Source organism: Piliocolobus tephrosceles, unplaced genomic scaffold (genome assembly GCF_002776525.5).
Source record: "Piliocolobus tephrosceles isolate RC106 unplaced genomic scaffold, ASM277652v3 unscaffolded_868, whole genome shotgun sequence".
In the NCBI taxonomy this organism is placed as follows: Eukaryota; Metazoa; Chordata; class Mammalia; order Primates; family Cercopithecidae; genus Piliocolobus; species Piliocolobus tephrosceles.
In genome coordinates this window covers 1-12,274 of record NW_022336140.1, presented here as the reverse complement: position 1 = coordinate 12,274, position 12,274 = coordinate 1, and the positions used below count along the sequence as shown (strand labels likewise).

At 48.8% G+C, this 12,274-nt stretch overlaps 2 long non-coding RNA genes and 1 pseudogene across 2 annotated transcripts; 1 reads left to right on the top strand and 2 right to left on the bottom strand.

Moving 5' to 3' along the window:
• The window catches only part of LOC111535020, a 49,378-nt pseudogene extending 46,973 nt beyond the window's left edge, over positions 1-2,405 (top strand).
• A 2,748-nt stretch (positions 2,406-5,153) lies between these two features.
• Positions 5,154-8,311, bottom strand: LOC111533199. The gene is made up of 2 exons (XR_002728788.2): positions 7,872-8,311; positions 5,154-7,461 (listed from the first exon to the last, which is right to left on the bottom strand). It is a non-coding gene; the product is annotated as an uncharacterized LOC111533199 (long non-coding RNA).
• A 575-nt stretch (positions 8,312-8,886) lies between these two features.
• On the bottom strand, positions 8,887-12,026 carry LOC113220332. The gene is made up of 2 exons (XR_003307233.2): positions 11,514-12,026; positions 8,887-10,608 (listed from the first exon to the last, which is right to left on the bottom strand). It is a non-coding gene; the product is annotated as an uncharacterized LOC113220332 (long non-coding RNA).
• Between the last annotated feature and the right edge of the window lie 248 nt (positions 12,027-12,274).

Sequence of the window (12,274 nt, the reverse complement as noted above, 5' to 3'; positions counted from 1 at the left end):
CCCCTCCTCAGCATCGCACTGGCACCATGACAGTACTCCTTATGGGCTGAGGGGCCAGAGCGCTCCAGTCCAGGGACCGAGATCTTGGGGGGCCTTAGAACAACATGAGGAGCTGGGGCAGCCCTAAGACCCCGCCCCGTATCCCTCACCCCAGGCCCAGGGCTGCCCGGGAGGCCCCCGCCCAGTGCTGGCGACACCTGGTGGTCAGAAGCGGTCCCTGTGGCCTCCCAAGTCCCAGCCAGACAGGGAGGTGCCAGATGGCCAGGTGTCAGGTGTCAGGCCCAGAGGGACGCTGCTCACCGCTCAGGGGCTCGCCTGGGACCCAGGGGACGGGCCTCCCAAAAGAGGGCCTTTATCTCTCTTGGTCAAGCCTGCCACCCACTCTGCCTGCCCAAGAGGACTGAAAGGGCCAAGTAGTACCTAAGAGGCAAAGTCCATGGTTGGGGTCGAGGGGCAGAGGCCTCCTTCACCTCCTTCCCATGCACAGCCCTCTGGGCCTCATCGTGACTATGCTGTCAGCCCAGGCCAGCTTCCCACTTTCCACAGGGAGGCCCCCTCGGAATTCCCCAAGGGCGGCTGTCTTTCTGAGGCCACACCCTCCTCCTTGTATAGGTGGCTCTGGACCGAGGGCCCGGAGAAGTGGGAGAGGAAGCTGGGCTGGATGTCGCCTCAAAGGCTGGCAGACAGGCAGGGGTAAATGGGCATCCTTGCTGATTGCCTCTAAAATGCGGTCTCCTTTAGTCTACACGTGAGAGCGAGCCCTGGAATAGGGTGGATTAGGTGTGTCCTGGCTCAGCCTGCCACTCACTAGCTGCTGCACACACTACAGGCACATGGAAACGCACACGCAAATGCACACAGACACAGGCACACGCACATACAGGCGCACACCCAACCACATACACAGGTACACATGCGCACACACACAGGCACGCAACCATGCACACACGCAGAGACATGCTTTGGCTGGCTCCTTCCTGTTTAGTTAGGATGCCGCCACACCTTCAGGATGCCCTTGCCTCTCACCCCCGACTGAGTCAGGGGCCTCCTGGGCCCCCCACAGGCTCCTGGGCTTCCCTCTGCCACAGCCCGGGCCACCTTTGTGGTCAGTGGTCAGTCCCAGGTCCCTCAGACTGAGAGCAAGGACGTTAGGCTCAGCCATGCACCCAGCACAGAGTCCAGTGTTTCGCTGGGCCGGGGGGGCATTAGATGAGCAGCGGCGGTGACTTGGGGTCTTCTCACGCCCCTGCTCCATGTGTGGGGCGGGGCAGTGAGGGAATGGACTGCTGCATCTTGGACTTTGTCCTTGGCCCTGGGAGCCATCTTGAGATGGTAAAGAGGGCCAGCCCTGGGTATTAGAGAGGTTCCTTGGGTGTCCCCCAGGTGGAGGAGGCGCCTGGGGAGAAGCCGGCGGGGAGATGGGAGGGTCAAGGTCGAGGTCTGGGAGGCAGCATCCCAACCCAGGGATGGAGAGTTTGAGCCAAAGATGCATTGAAAATGGGAGTGGATGTCTGGGGAGTCACACTCTGTCAATATTTCAGGGAACATTACCAGGGAGGACACCTGTGAGATGGTTTTGTACCTGGCCTGGCCCGTGGAGGGCCTGGAAATGGTCAGCATGGACAGGGGCCAGAGGGGAGCCTGGGTCACTCAACGCTGTGCCCCTGCTGTGGCTTGGAGCCACGGGTCCTGCATGGAACTCTCAGAGCCGTCAGGATCTGCCCTGACCTCAGCCCATGGGGAAAGCAGCCACTGCCCGCAGAGAGGGTGGGACTGGGGCAAGAGGCTTGGGGTGAGTGGAGCATAGGGATAGTCAGGAAGGCTTCCAGAGGTTTCAGGGTTGTCCCCACCTCCTGCAGCTGAGACCACAGCAGTGTCACAGGCTTCGGGGCTCATGGGGTGAGCCAGCATTGGCTGGACATGTGGAATGACCTGGAGATGGGAGCAGCCTCTGGGAAGACAGGCTCCGAGTCCCCCTTTTGCTGAGCATGGCCTGTCCCCTTCAGGAACGGTTTGATGCAGCCGGGTACTATCAGCTGGTACTGGCAGCCGCCGTGGACCTGGGCAACAAGAAGGGCACAGCTGAAGACCTACACGCGGCTGGCCACCATCTCCCACAACTTCCTCCTGGACCGCGAGAAGTCGCTCCTCTTCTACCAGAAGGCCAGGACCTTCGCCACAGTGCTCAATGTCTGCAGGGTCAACCTGCCTCCTCTGCCACTCTGCGGGTGGGCCCCCTGGTTGGCCCCAGCCACCCTCGCTGAGGACAGCATCCGAGGGAGTGGGTTTTGTGCAAGGAGGATGGTCTCCTGCCTCTCCTGGTGTCTCCCGTGGCTCATTTTCTGGGAAATGGAGGCATGAAAGCAGGGTTCAAATAGCAATAAATGTTTTTTTGCAATAACATACTGAATTCTCCAGGGCATCTCTCCCTGTGTGCTTCCTGGGCGGTGTCTAGGGCCAGCTCCTTCCCTGGTGGCAGCCCTCTGTTCTTGGGGATGAGAAGGACCCTGAGTCCAATAGACCTGGGCCAGGTCACCATGAGCCTCGGTTTCCTTTTCGGCCAGAGGGGAGACGGTGGTAGAACTCCCTGGGCAGCTCCCTGCTCTCCCTGCTCAGAGCTTTAGCTGTAGGTCTTGTGCTGCCCTTGCCTTTATCCTTCAGGACACTGTGCCCGCATGTGGGGGCTGCTAGTGCCCCTGTTCGCCATTGAAGAAACAGAGGCACAGAGAGGTTAGGTGTCTCGCCCACCGTCACACAGCAGGTAAGGGCGGAGACACAGAGCCCAGTACACTGACCACCACACCACCCTGCCAGCTTGCTGCCAGGAAGGTGTCCCCCATTAGGACCCAAGGTCAGCTTCTGGACCTCTCGTGTCAGGAGAGCCACAGGCCAGTGAGGGTGGCCCCGGGGATCCCTCACTCAGTGTCCTCTGCTCCCAGACTTGGTTGGGCCGAGCCTGGCCAGTCCCACCTCTGGCCACCGGTCAGCCCTGCGGGAAGTGAGATGCAGGGATCTCCGCCTGTGTAGAGGCTGCTACCCAGTATTGAAAGCCTTATCTGGGCTGCTCCCTATGCCGTCCCCACAGGCCCCCTCCCCTTCCGGCCCCCGGCCCTCATCCCAGTCCCTGGAATCCCAGCTTTTCCTTCTTGGAATCTCTTGGCCCCAGGAAACACAGCTCACACGGTCTCTTTGCCAGTTTACGGCAAGGAAACCGAGATTCAGAGACTGTGGGTGTCCCACGTGATTCTCACATGCACTGCACTCTCCCAGGCCCCTCTTTTAAACACTTTAAATGAGGTGACATTCACATCGCATGCAATTCACTATTTCAACGCGAATAATGTGGTGGCATTTGTGCACTCACAGTCCTGTGCAACCACTCACGCCATGTAGTTTCAAAACGTGTTCATCTCCCCAGAAGAAACCTGCCATCCTCACTAAGCTGTGACCCCTCCTTGGTATCCCCCAAGCCCCTCGTTTAATGGAAGGGGAAACTGAGGCCCAGAGAGAGACTTGCCAGTGGGTGCAGCTCTGCTTATAAGGAATCAGGCACCCATCTGCTGCTTCAGTCCTGGGTTGGTTTTCCACCCAGCAGAGGTGACAGAGCCAGGAGGTTCTGGGACCCCATGCTTGCAGCCAGAGCTCTGCCCCGAGCTTCCCCACCAGGGGGCAGCAGAGAGCTTTCCAGAACCGGCTGCGGGGCTGGCGGGAAGCAGCGGGTCAGAGCTACTGACAAACCTCACGTGGACCCCAGATCGCTGTCTCTGTGGGTTGGGCTTGGGAATTGGAGAGGCCGCCGCATGACTGGGAACGTGAAGACAGCACGGCCTGGCTGGAGGAGCGGGAAGCGCAGTCACGTTTACTGAGGACACAGATCTCCTGCCCACTGGGATGGGCATGCAGCCACTCTTCTCGGGGTGGGGTCCGCAGGTCCGGGTTGCTCTCAGCCCCCGACCTGCCTCAGAGTCCAGGGCCTTTGGAACAGTGACTCCCTATCTCCACCCACCCTGGCTGGTGCCATGAGGGGGCTGCATCCTGGGATCCTGTTCCTCTTAGGGCAGCAGAGACTGGGGGACCAGAGGATATGATGGGTCTTCAAGCCCACATTCAAACCCCAGTCCACCACTGACAGTTTAGGGGTGAGGGGTGAGGGAGTTGATGTCTCTGAGCCCCAGTTTTATCACCACTAAAATGAGACCAACATACTTGGGCAGAGTGCCAACCCCAGGGCTAACAGAGGCCTGTTTCCTACTGACAATACCTCTTACTCCTAGGAACAGCTCCAACAACCACACACTAGGGAACACTCAACCCAGGCCAACTTGTCAGAGGCACGTGAGCCAGAGCGACTCCATCTTGAATGGGGCCTGGTTAAAGGGAGGCTGAGACCTGCTGGGCCGCATTCCTAGGCGGCTAGGCATTCTTAGTCACAGGATGAGATAGGAGGTCGGCACAAGATACAGCTCGTAAAGACCTTGCTGATAAAGCAGGTTGCAGTAAAGTCGGCCAAAGCCTACCAAACCGAAGATGGCCACGAGAGTGACCTCTGATTGTCTTCACGGCTCATTATGTGCTAATTATAATGCATTAGCTGCTACAAGACACTCCCACCAGCGCCACGACAGTTTACAGATACCATGGCAACATCTGGAGGTTGCGCTACATGGTCTCAGAAGGGAGGGCAGAAACTCTCAGTTCTGGGAATTGTCCGCTCCTTTCCTGGAACACTCATGAATAGTCCAACCCTTGTTTAGCGTATGATCAAGAAATAACCATGAAAATGGGCAACCAGCAGCCTTTGGGGCCACTCTGCCTATGGAGCAGCCATTCTTTTTTTTTTTTTGAGATGGAGTCTCGCTCTGTTGGCTCAACTGGAATGCAGTGGCGTGATCTTGGCTCACTACAACCTCTGCCTCCTGGGTTCAAGTGATTCTCCTGCCTCAACCTTCCTAGTAGCTGGGATTACAGGCACCTGCCACCACTCCCTGTTAATTTTTTGTATTTCAGTGAAGAGAGGGTTTTGCCATGTTGGACCAGGCTGGTCTTGAACTTCTCACCTCAGGTGATCCACCTGCCTCGGCATCCAAAAGTTATAGGATTACAGGACTGAGCCACTGAGCCCAGCCAGAGTAGCCATTCTTTTATTCCTTTTCTTTCCTAATAAACTCGTTCTCAGTTTATGGACTTGCCCCGAATTCTTTCTTCTGTTAGATCCAAGAAACCTCTCTTGGGGTTTGGATCGGGACCCCTTTCCAGTAACAAACTTGCTTAACCTCTCAGACCCTTCGTCTCTTCATCTGTAACCAAAGGCAAAGCCTCCCCTGAGGTTCCAAAAGTGAGGAGAGAACGCATGGGAAATGAGGGGCACAGAGTTGGTGTGCAGAACCAATATCACAGACTGGGTGTCAAGCCACTGTCATTTTGGAAGTAATATCATGCTCTCCCCCACAAGCTATGAGGAATAATATCACAGGCAGGTGTGTTCCTTCTCCGGTAGTGGGAGTAGTATCTTCATCTCTTCCTTTAGATGACAGCAACAATATTACAGGGTGGGTGTACAACCCTTGTGTTTTTGGAAGCAATGTCATTCTCTCTTCTTCTAGGTTTTAAGATTCCTATCACAGGCGGGGTGTACACCCCTTGTTATATTGGATGGAATCTCATCTTCTTTCAACTTGTATCTTTAGAACAATATCCCATGGGGGCTGTCCATCCCTTCAATATTGGTACTAAGACCATCTTCTCCTTTCCTGGATAGAAGAAACAATATCACAGGAGGGGTGTACACCCCTTGCAATATTGGTAGTAATATCATTTCTCCCCTGTGGTTATTAAGGACAAAATCCCAGGGTGGCTGTATTGGGAGTAATATCATCCGTTCACCCCCTGGATAAGAGGAACCATATCACTGAAGAGGTGTCCACCCCTGTACACCTTCAGCGATATTGGGATTCATGTTATCGTCTCCCCCACAGAATGTCAAAAACAGTATCACAGAAGGGTGTACACCCCCTGCGATATGGCCAGTAATATCATCGTCTCTAACTTTGGATACTAGGAACAACATCACAGAGGGTGTGAACACTGCCCCGCAGTATTGGGCATAATGTTACCCTTTCTGCCCCTGGATATTAGGAGCGATATCCCTGGTCGTGGGAAGTGGAGTACATTAAGAACAGTATCACTGGGTGGGTGTACATCCCCTGCGATTTTGGGTGTAGTATCATCCTCTTTTCTAGGATATTAAGAACTGTATCACAGGAGGGGTGTACAGCCACAGTCACTGCGTTATTGGGAGCAATAGCATCTTCTCCCCCTCTCGATATAAGGAACAATATCCCAGTGTGTCTGTACATCCCCTGCGATATTGGGTGTAATATCATCATCTCCCAACGTGGATATTGGGCATAGAGTCACAGGGGGGTGTACGCCTTCTTCGACATTGGGAGCAATATCCTCCTCTCCCCTCAGGATTGTAGGCAAAATATCAAAGGGGTTTTACAACTCGTGCGATATGGGCAGTAATGTCATCCTCTCCCCACCTAGATGTTAGGAACTATATCAGAGGTGGCTGTACGCTTCTTGCGATATTGGGAGTCATATCATCGTCTCCCATCGTGGATATTAAGAACAATATTACAAAGTAGGGGTACACCCCCTACGATATTGAGAGAAATATTATGCTCTCTCCTTCGGGATCTTAGGAACAATATCGCAGGAGGTGTGCACAACCCCTGTGATATTGGGAGTCATAGCATCCTCTCCCCCTGAATATAAGAAACAATATAACAGGAGGATGTACACCCCCTGTGATATTGGGAGTCATATCATTTTCTCTCCCTCTGGATATTCAGAACAATATCACAGTGGGTGTGTACACCCCCTGCGATATTGCCACTGGTATCATCGCCTCCCTCCCAGGACATAGGAAACAATGTCACAAGGAGGTATACACCCCCTGCAATATTGGGAGTAATATGTTCCTCTCCCCCGCTGGCTATTAGGAACAATGGCACAGAAGGGGTGTACACCCCCTGCTCTATTGGGGGCAACATCCTCTCCGTTCCTGGATATTAGGAACAATATCACTAGGGAGTGTACACCTCCTGCAATATTGAGACTGATATCATCCTCTCGCCCTCTGGATAGTAGCAATCATATCACAGAGGGGATGTACACCCACTGCGAAATCGGAAGAAATATCATCCGCTCGACCTTTAGATGTTAGGGACAGTATCACGGGGGAGGTCTACACGCCCTGCAACATTGGGAGTCATATCAACCTCTCCCACCCAGGATATAAGAAACAAGACAACCGAGGGGATGTACACTCACTGCGACAGGTTCAATAATGTTATCCTCTACCCCCTGGCTATTAGGAATAACATCATAGAGGGGTGTACACTTTCTTCAATGTTGGGAGTAATATCATCCTCTCCCCGCCGGATATCAGGAACAAATCTGTTCATTATTAATATTAATAAATATAATACAAATTAATAATAATCATCGCTATTAATAATCACAATAAAGATAGTAAAAATTAATACTGGTTAAAAATTCTAACGAATAGGATTAATAATAGTAAAATCCCTATTAATAATAAAATAATATCAACAATTAATATTGCTTAAATCAAAACTAAGAGATGTTGGTAATAAAATGATTAATATTAAGAACTGATCATATTGTTAAATGACATTAATATTAATAATTTTAAGCTTGCAAAATCATATATGTAAAATAGATATCCTTATTAATAATGGTATCCTGTTAATTAATAGTGTCATTGATAATTATTAAAATCGATCATAGATGTTTAATAATTAATCACATTATTACTCCTAATATCGCAGTGGGTGTACACCTACCTGTGATGTCGTTCCTAATATCCAGTGACGGAGAGCATGATACTAGTTTTAAAATCGTAGTAGGTGTACACGCACGCTGTGACACTGACCCTAATATCTAGTGGGATGGAGTATGACATGACTCCCAACATAGCAAATAGTCTATAAACGTCAGTTATATACAGTTGACTGACGATGCCGATTTCAATTGTGTCCTTACTGATTTTCTGACTACTGAATTGGTCCATTTCTGATAAAGGGGTGTTAATGTCTCCAACTATACTAGTGGGTTAATTGCTTCTCCTTGAAGTGTATCAGTTTTTGCTTTGGCATTCTGATGCTTTGTTAGCAAAAATACATTTCAGGATTGTTCCATCTTCTTGGAGAATTGACCCCTTTATTACATAATAATCATCTTTGGTCACTTTCCTTGATGTAAAGCCGACTCTGTCTGAAATTAATATCACCACTTCCATTTTTCAAATGAGTGTTGGCCGGGTACGGTGGCTCATGCCTGTAATCCCAGCACTTTAGGAGGCCGAGGCGGGATGATCACCTGAGGTCAGGAGTTCAAGACCGGCCTGGCCAACATGGTGAAATCCCATCTGGACAAGAATAGAAAAAAAAATAAATTACCCGGGCATGACGACAAATGCCTGTAATCCCAGCTACTCGGGAGGCTGAGGGAGAATCACTTGAACCTGGAAAGCAGAGGTTGCAGTGAGATGAGATCAGGCCATTGCACACCAAAAAATTGATGTTAACATTTATATCTTTTTCCATCCCTTTACTATTGATCTATATGTATGTCTTTATATAGAAAGTGGATTTCTTCTAGACAATATATAGTTCGGTGCATTTGGACTGACATTGAAAGTAATGATATACAGTTGAATTAACATCTACCATATTTGTTACTATTTTCTATTTGTTGCCCTTGTTCTTTGTTTTTGTCTTTCACTTTTTTTACCTTGTGGTCTTAATTGAGCATTTTCTATGATTTATTTCCTTTCCTTTCTTAGCATATCAGTTACTCTTTTTTTTTAAAGTGGCTGCCTTGGAATTTGCAATATAAATTTACAAGTAACCCAAGTCCACTTTCAAACGACACTACACTGGTTTCTTGATAATGCAAGCACACTATAATAACAAAATAATCCTAATTCCTAATTGCTCCCTCCCATCCCTTGGGTATTACTGCTCTCATTCATTTCACTTATATTTAAGTGTGTGTATATGACATATACATAAGCATATAATACAGTATATTTACTGTCGCTATTATGAATGAACTGTTATGTTAGATCTATTAAGAAAAATGAAAGATTTTCTTCTACCTTCACTATTTCTTCTTTAATGCTTTTTGTTTTTCTATTTTTTTTTTTTTTAAACAGACAAGGTCTTTCTCTGTTGCCCAGGCTGGAGTGGAGTAGCATCATTATAGCTCACCGCAGCCTTGAACGGGATCCTGGGCTCAAGAAGTGACCCATCTCAGCCTCTCAAAGTAGCTGGCACTATAGGTGTCGGCCACCACGTTTGGCTTCTTTTTAATGAGACAGTCTCACTACATTGCCCAGGCTGGTCTCAACTAAGCAGCTTCCAGCTGTTTTCCGATCTTTGCCTCCCAGAGTGTTAGGATGACAGGTGTGAGCCCTGTAAACAGACTGTGCTCTTCCTTTCTTTGTGCACAGCTGAGTTACTGACCTCTACTATTTTCTCTAAAGAACTTTGAACATTTTTTTGCAAGGCAGGTCTACCGGCAACAAATTTTGCAATTTTTGTCAGAGAAGGTCTTTACTTTTTCTTCACTTTTGAAAGATAATTTCACAGAGAATAGACTTCTAGGTTAATAGAATTTTTTTCCTCTCAATAGTTCAAATACTTCACTCCACTTCTTGCTTTCATGGTTTTTGAGGGGAAGATGAATATAATTCTTATCTTTGATCCTCCATAGGGAAGGAGATTACTCTGGTTTCTTTGGTTTTTAATCTTTGAGTCACCATAGTTTGAATATTTTATGCCCAAGTAGAGTTTATTTTTGTTTTGTTTTTGTTGTCGTCGTTTTTACATTTATCCTTCTTGGTGTTTTTTGAGCTTCCTGGATCTATGGTTTGGTGTCTGGCTTTAATCTGAGGAAATGCAGCTATTACTGTTACAAATATTTCTTCTGTTCCTCTTTCTTCCCCCTTACATTACCGTTATGCATATTTTATGCCTCGGTGGATGTCCCATAGTGCTTGGATACTCTGTTCTTTTTTGCTTTTCAGTTCTGGAGGTTGGAGTTGGGTATTTCCCTTTCCACCAGGTCAGAAGGCTCTGATAAAATCCCACCAGGTTAGTCTCTAGTTAGCTAGCTTCTCTGGAACGTAGACCTAGTGAAGAGTGCACCTCCATATTGAAAAATGATTCCTATTCTCTTTCCCCTGTAGTAAATATGAGGGGATTTTTCTCTGATGTTTACTTCGAGAACCTGGTTGAGCTTCTGATGACACAACTCACAAAAGCATGAGACCCATATGCACAGGCCTCCTGGAGGTTTCAACTCTCAGATGTGGCCACACCTCACTGCAGCAATTTGTCAATTCCAGTTCAGGTATTCCAATCCCAGCATGGGTTCCTTGGAGCATTGTGCTCCAGTGTACTGTGATTCTCCGCTTTACCTGTCCAGCCAATCTGGGGACAGTGGCTTGCCTGTGACCTCACGTCTCTTGCAGGTTTAAGAAGAACTGCTGATTTTTCAGTTTGCTCAGCTTTTTACCTGCGAGGAGGGAGTGACAATTCTCAAGATTATCATGTATGGAACCTGAAATTCCCCAACTCCATTATAGTAAAAAGTGTCTTCCCTTCCTCTGGCTCAAGAATTAAAATATTTTCGTTCTTTGACACATTGTAATTTGATTCCCTAAATATTTATAATTGTAGATTTTAAAACTCGGTCTTCTGCTGTATTAGACATCTAGACGGGCATTTTCCAACAGAATTTTGAGAGTCCTCTTATAGAACTTGAAACCTTCCTTGTAGCCTCATATAAATATATAAACAGGTACAATTCATTTTACTAGTATATTTTTAACTCAAAATGCTCATACTATACTTTGAATAAGAAATACAAATAGGCCGGATGAGGTGGCTCACATCTGCAATCCTAGCACTTTGGGAGGCTGAGACGGGTGGATCACGAGATCAGGAGATCGAGACCATCCTGGCTAACACGGTGAAACCCCGTCTCTCCTAAAAATACAAAAAATTAGCCAGGCGTGGCAGCGGGCAGCTAAGTGGGAGGCTGAGGCAGGAGAATGGCATGAACCCGGGAGGCGGAGGTTGCAGTGAGCCCAGATCGCGCCACTGCACTCTAGCCTGGGCAACAGAGCAAGACTCCGTCTCAAAAACTAAATAAATAAATAAATACAGATACAGTATTTTCTATTTTTCATATTAACTGGCACGTCTTTCACGCAGCATATCCAGTTCAGACCGGGCGCAATTCATGTGTTCAGCCGCCGCATGTGGTGAGTGACAGAGACCATCCTGCATGTGTGTGCACTTTTTACTGCCTTTTTCTTGACCACAGATTCTACCTCCTGTTTCTCTGTGTATGCAGTGATTATTTGCTGAGTATTACACATTGTAGGTAACATGTTGAGCACACTCAGGATGCCTAACCTTCCTCTGAAGCTTTCCAGCTCTTGTTTTAGCAGGTAGCACAGGCACTGCTGGGTCATCGTGACATGGGCAGGCTTGGATTGATTCGCTGCTGGTGTGGATCTGTGGAGAGCTCCCATCCTGCACCCACTCCGATCTCCCCCTCCTGGAGGTGGTAGGATGGCCATGCTCCGCCCACACCTGAGCTCTCTCTGATCTCCCACTCCTGGAGGTGGTAGGGTGATATGCTCTGCCCACACCTGAGCTCTCTCCAATCTCCGCCTCCCGGACGTGGTAGGGTGGCCATGCTCAGCTCACAGCTGAGCTCTCGGAGCTCCGCCTTCTGGACGTGGTAGGATGGCCATGCTCCGCCCACACCTGAGCTCTCCCTGCCACCATCTGCAGGTGTACTCCAGAGGACAAGTGTACTGTGGGTGCGTCTCATTCATTCTCCTGGCCTTGCCCTCAGTTCTGGTTGGCACAGCTGTGGTCACAGACTAAAAACAGCCACCTCATTTGTTTTGTGCAGCTTTACAGTTGTTTATGGCAGATGTGTGATCTGGGTCCCTGTTCCCTCATCATGGCTAGAACAAGTTTTGGCAAATCATTCTTATACCTTTACATTTGAAAACTAAAGGAAAGTTTCACCCATAGAATATTAGTGTTGCCACAATCCTAATGAGTGTTTCTCCAGAAACTATGATCCAGGTCAGCAGCCAGTCATTTCATAGAAGATAAACTTCAAGAACATTCTCTGAAGGGCAGTGAAACTGAGTAAGATC